At 36.0% G+C, this 6984-nt stretch overlaps 1 pseudogene; it reads right to left on the bottom strand.

Moving 5' to 3' along the window:
- On the bottom strand, nucleotides 1-1641 carry LOC109108796 (annotated as a pseudogene).
- Nucleotides 1642-6984: the final 5343 nt, after the last annotated feature.

The raw sequence follows: 6984 nt of genomic DNA, 5'->3' as shown, positions 1-6984 counted from the left end.
GAGCTTTTCTGAAGTGTACAAATAGTTTAATTTTATTTCACAATTTTCAACATCCTAATAACAATATGACCTGCATAGAACATTTATTATATTATATAAACATTAAACATTGACATGCATAGAAAGTTAATTATATTATAAAAACAAAACATATGCACTTTTACATATCAATATATTTCATATCAATAAAAATGATTGATACATTATTTACCAAAATATATAGAGAGCTTTTGAACCTGTTATTAAAAACATCATAAAATAATGTCAGATTTTGAAACTGTTAGTAATGATCGACCATAAATAGCTTTGTACCTTAAAAAAGCCTCCATACATTTGATTGCTATATCATCTACTTCTGGATCAAACTTGTTTGCCAAAAGATGGTGTTGCTGCACAATCCATTTCAAGTCCCCAGCTCCATAGACACAAACTGCCCGTCTGTGTGTCCCAGTGCATGGTGGGTAAGGAGCACCACTCTTTAGATCTCCTTCATGGTAGCTCCACTTCACCATACGAGCAATCGCGTTCATGTCCGATTGTTGGTACTTGATGTTTGGAGGATTGGATCCTGGTACTGAAGGCATTCGCTGTAACGTAGCCCACATGTGCTCATCTGGACTGTACGTGTCTTTCTCCCATTCCATTAAGTTTTGAATCTCTTTGCTTTTGAAGATGTGCTCCACAAACTCTCTTGAAACCACAAAGTAAGCATTTCCTGAGAACATGGGCCCTTATTGGTGGAGGTGACTTTTTGACACTTGTCCGAGTCACAACGTTTGTAACATTGTGATGATACTGCCAGCGCCAATTTTTGCCCTTTACATCCTCGGACTCCAAACTGTTCTTTCCATTCAGGTGTTTTAGAGACTGGACCATTTCTGCATTGGTTTTCATGGGGAAATCAGTACCACAGGTGTTGAGCAGATACTTCCACTGGACAGGTGACTTGAGCAGATCTTGCATGCAGTTGAGGTCTGCTTGAACTCGAGACCAGGAGGCGTAAATCACACTCTCCAGTTTGCTGGCCACAAACACGTTGGTCAGGCAGGACGCAATGGCTCTTACTGCTTGTTTAAAGATCTCAGGAGACTTCTGGTCCACGTGAACACAGTACACATTGTGAGGAGTGTAAATGGCTCTCAGGAGCCTTTCAAACATCTCGATCTTCTCATGGATCACCATGGAGTAAGCAATGGGGAAATCTTTCTCCTCTTTACTGAGAGAAACAGTCAGAAACCCTCTGTCTCGGATGTAGGATGGACAATCCTTGGTTTCATTGAGATAGAATGACTCTGATAGCTGGGATTTTCTTTTTTTAGAGGCCAGGAGCTTCCTGAAAACCTCCTTGTCCACTCCATCCATGTCTCCTTGGATAATAGCAGAACAAGCTTGTAATTCTCCAACATCCTGCTTTAGAAAATTATTGAAGACCAACTCTTCCTTATGAGGACAGTTTGTCCTTTGTCCTTGATAGTTCAGCATAACAACAGACATAGTTATACTCACAGAAAGGATGGAGTTTATTTTCATAATCCTCTGATTGTTAAGTCCCATGTTGAGTTCTTTAAGATTATAGCCTGCCAGAAACAAGTACCTGGATAGGAAACCTGTGTCAGTAAGGTATGAAACAGCCTCTCTTGTTCAAATACCAGAAGAATGTGGGCGGAACTGAAAGTTAGCGAGTCATGTAGAGAAGGGAAGGGCTGACCTCTGCCAAAATACATAATTATTACACAGTAGAGGTGTGGCGGTTTTCTTCCTGGACGGTGTGATTGTCTGATATTACGATCAGTAGAAGTTTAAACTTTGTATAACTTGTATAACAAGATGTTTTAGAAACAAGAAAAAAAAATTGTTTAAAAAAAGAGCATTTTAAGTAACACATCATGTCATGGATTTGCAAACTAATGGTGGCTTCTTTGAGAAAGGTTGTCTTATCTTTTTGGTTACCATATCTGTAGCTTTTTCACACAAGGCTTTAATTTAAAGGGATATTTCACCCAAAAATGAAATACTTATAGTAAACTTATTGACTAAACTATCCCTTTAAAGTATGTGTTAACTTTGTATTGAAGGTTAGAACCTTTTGCCATTCTTTTAGGTCACTCTGTTTGCAGTTTATAAGCGTTTCTGCATCATTTTTTTTTTATGTATTTCTACAGCCGACATGGGAACACAAAAACTTTAATTAAATTAGCTGATTTACTTTACTGTGATGCATTATAAACTTGATGACTTACTTGAGTTTGCAATTTTGTTTTATTCTCTGTTCTACTTTTGTTGTATAAAGAAGCTGCCCAAGTTAAGCTTTCAGTGGTTTACAGCCTTGCTTTAAACCGCAAAACTAGAAATGAATACATCAGGCAGGCGTGATTGTGAAGCTCACAAAACAAGATGAATGAGAAAGATTGTGTACACTTTTAAACCAACCAGATTCCCCTGTGTCCTGTCAGGAAAATAAATGAATTTCATTCTATGTCAGACCTTGCATGGATTTGTTCTCTTTGTGTCACTCACTGCTGACACAGATAAATGTCTGCTTGAAAGAAAAGCAAGGTGTGGGAGCATATTTACCACTTTAAATGGGGAAACATAATGGATGAACAGTAACTTTGTTTGCTTAGTTTACATGGGTAACCATGGTAGCTGCTGTATTTCTGTTGTTCAGCAAATGAGCAAAACAGATTATTGTGTCCAGACATAACTAAACTATTGGGTACCCACGTATGTGACGAGGTTTCCATAACAGATGCAGGCAAAATGGAGGTGCATCATCTCCCATCTCCTAATAAGTGGGATGTTGAGTCGTGGTGCAGAACTTTGGTAGATATTGTGATGTTCCATGTAATCATGGCTGACTTCGCCGTGCATCACCATTTTATTTTTACATTGTCGTTACGTTAAGGATGATGAAGATAATTTGAAATCCCATTTGAGCAGCCAGAGCGTACAGACTGAGATGCATCTGTAAAAATCAGATTAGAATCACATTTCAAACTACCTCCAAATGTGCCTTATCCCAATTCAATTTGAGTAGTTTATTTTTTTGTGTGTATGTAAAGTTTCAACATTTGATTAATGATGTTGAGTTTTTGTTAGAAGGAACACGGGAAGTATGTTTTTTTTGTATTTTGATGGCTTGGAAATCCAACGGGAATTAGATTTATGTGTTTAGACTAGGGATCGATGCAGTGTTTCCCACAGACTTACACTCTATGTGTGGCGGCATTTCCCTAGGGGAAATATATGTATATATATATATATATATATATATATATCTATATATATATATATATATATATATATATATATTATATATATAAATATATGTATATGATGTAAATATAAAACAGCAGATAGGCTTATTAAAAATGCTATAATCAAAGCAGCGCTGCGCTCATGAATGCTACTTTATCAGGCATTATAGAAAAGATTAAATGAAAATGACATCAAAACTTTTCTGAAGACAATGGGTTGCCTTCAAAGATACATTCATATAAAAACACCCATGCCACGTTTTGCCTTTGAAATGTGCAGTGCGGGTCACCACAAATAAATCAATGTATGGGAAACACTGGGATGTTACTGTGAAGAAGTTGAACAATGGTTTTTAATCTTGCAACAAAACTAGTATTACCGGTAACACCAGGACTGGGAGTTTTGGTTTGAATGCTTTCTCTTTAGAATTCACAATCCTGGTGTCACGCAAAAAAAGATAAGTGACTTTTGTGCTTACATCTTTACACCTTTCACTAAAACTGAAATTATTGTTATATATTATGTTATTCTTAATGAAAAGCACAACAATAAAACAATACAATGACAAACTAGCTTATTTTTATGAACAAAAATATTTATAAAGATATTGTTTACAATGTTTAGCAAACTCTATGGAACCAAATAAATTAAAAACATAATGTCTTCGACAATGTAGCGTAATGTCAGATAAACAGCAAAAGTCAACAGGCTTCTCAAAATGAAAAAAATAAAGTTAAAACTACATTGGCTGTCGGTGACAGTGCTTGCATTTCTTATGGATCCTCTGCCATTGTCTCACCTGTATCGGTAACACAGAGTAGGCCTACCACAGATCTGATTTAAAACCAAATTTGAAAGTGGCTCAGAACGGATGTGGAAAAAAATCAGATTCTGTGTGGTTGTCGGATCCATGTTTGTGTTTACATGTGTGCAACAATATCCGATCTGTCACATGTGAGTAAAAAAACACTGGCAGCAATATTCTACAATGTCAGATAAATGTATACAGTGTTTAAGAATAAACATATCAAGAATATATAACTTTTAAATATAAGTAAATTAGTGCACACAATATAATTGTGTGTTTGTGACTGTAACACTGTTCAGTGTCAAAGGAAGAATGAGGTGGGAACCAGCAAACATTTTACAAATTGTAAGTACAAGATAAACAACAAAGCAAAAAGTGAATGGCAGCACTTCACGGATGACTGCAGAATAAACATAAACAAACAGGGACTTGCAAAGGGTTCTTCAGGGCAGGGATATCTTTCATTTTAGCCATTTCACATTTATTTGTTAAAAAAAAAGAGAGTTTTTTTAACAGACAGTGGCTACGTACTGTAGTTTTCAATCAATTTATAAATCAGACTGGGTAGATAAGTCTCCACTTTACATTGTCCAATGAAATTTGAGCTTGTTTAAGACACATACAATCTATAGTAAAGCAATGGCAATGATTTCTCAGGCTGACATATTTTTTCTCAATCCATCTATTCCTCACAAAAAAACTAAACTACTTTTTAGGGTTCTGTTTTCTCAGTTTGTGACATTCAGCTAAACATTTTTAAGAAGGAAGTCATTTGTACTGGTTTGGAATGCCATGATGATGACTAAATGATGATTAAAATTGTAGGTATCCTAAATATGTAAGTTTAATTATTACCTTGTACATACTAGCACACATAAAGATGACAAAGTAATTCACGGAATATGTTTCTCTGGAAAAAAACAAAAACAAAACGGATCGTGACATGTAGGGCGAAACTTGGATGACAGGTGAGACAGGTCTGGGCCCTGACCCTTGAACAATGTTTAAAGGGCTTGTCATAGGGTTCATAAATCCACCAACACCACTGAAAGAGACATGTGGGATTAAATGTATTAATCCTTTTTTGACAGTTACAGTGCATTGTTGCTACTGACCAAAAGAAAGGCTCTGTGTACACCAAAGTACACAATTCAGCTGAAAACATCTTCCTAGTAAACTTTTAAATACCTGCAAATCCTGCTTTACAAGTGCTATGTAAATGTACTAAAATGCACACACAAACACACACTCTAGTTTTAATGTGATCTCATGAGAATTCATATGTATTTTATGTAAAATGGTGTTCTACAAAACATACACTTACGTTTTTATATACACAAAAAACGTACAATACTGACAAATTTACAGCATTTAAATATACATCCCTAATGTACTGACGACACCTAAAATGTAAATTACTTGTGTATTAACAACTCTACAGACTTGAATCCATATGTAGGCTACCTCGTTTTGGTCTCACATCAATGGGTGGTAGATCTTTCAGTGCTGTAGATTTCCACCAAATACTATAGAATACCCAAGACATGTCACTATATATATATTATATATATATATATATATAGATATATATATATATAGATATATATATATATATATATATATATATATATATATATATATATGTATATATATATATATATATATATATATATATATATATATATATATATATATGGTTATATATTTATATATATATATATATATCTATATATATGTATGTATATATATATATATATATATATATATATATATATTTTATATATATATATATATATACAGGTCCTTCTCAAAAAATTAGCATATGTGAAAAAGTTCATTATTTTCCATAATGTAATGATAAAAATTAAACTTTCATATATTTTAGATTCATTGCACACCAACTGAAATATTTCAGGTCTTTTTTATTGTTTTAATACTGATGATTTTGGCATACAGCTCATGAAAACCCAAAATTCCTATCTCAAAAAATTAGCTTATCATGAAAAGGTTCTCTAAACGAGCTATTAACTTAATCATCTGAATCAACTAATTACTCTAACCACCTGCAAAAGATTCCTGAGGCTTTTAAAAACTCCCAACCTGGTTCATTACTCAAAACCGCAATCATGGGTAAGACTGGCGACCTGACTGCTGTCCAGAAGGCCATCATTGACACCCTCAAGCGAGAGGGTAAGACACAGAAAGAAATTTCTGAACGAATAGGCTGCTCGCTGAGTGCTGTGTCAAGGCACCTCAGTGGGAAGTCTGTGGGAAGGAAAAACGCTGCACAACGTGAAGAGGTGACTGGACCCTTAGGAAGATTGTGGAGAAGGACCGATTCCAGACCTTGGGGGACCTGCGGAAGCAGTGGACTGAGTCTGGAGTAAAAACATCCAGAGCCACCGTGCACAGGCGTGTGCTTTTGAACCAGAAACAGCGGCAGAAGCGCCTGACCCTGGGCTACAGAGAAGCAGCACTGGACTGTTTGCTCAGTGGTCCAAAGTACTTTTTTCGGATGAAAGCAAATTTTGCATGTCATTCGGAAATCAAGGTGCCAGAGTCCTGGAGGAAGACTGGGGAGAAGGAAATGCCAAAATGCCTGAAGTCCAGTGTCAAGTACCCACAGTCAGTGATGGTCTGGGGTTGCCATGTCAGCTGCTGGTGTTGGTCCACTGTGTTTTATCAAGGGAAGGGTCAATGCAGCTAGCTATCAGAGAGATTTTGGAGCACTTCATGCTTCCATCTGCTGAAAAGCTTTTATGGAGATGAAAGATTTCGTTTTTCAGCACGACCTGGCACCTGCTCACAGTGCCAAAACCACTGGTAAATGGTTTACTGAGCATGGTATTACTGTTGCTCAATTGGCCTGCCAACTCTCTGACCTGAACCTATAGAGAATCTGTGGATATTGTGAAGAG

This window comes from Cyprinus carpio, chromosome A25 (genome assembly GCF_018340385.1).
Source record: "Cyprinus carpio isolate SPL01 chromosome A25, ASM1834038v1, whole genome shotgun sequence".
NCBI classification, from domain to species: domain Eukaryota; kingdom Metazoa; phylum Chordata; class Actinopteri; order Cypriniformes; family Cyprinidae; genus Cyprinus; species Cyprinus carpio.
Note: the sequence above shows the minus strand (reverse complement) of the source record. Positions and strands in the feature narration are given on the sequence as shown.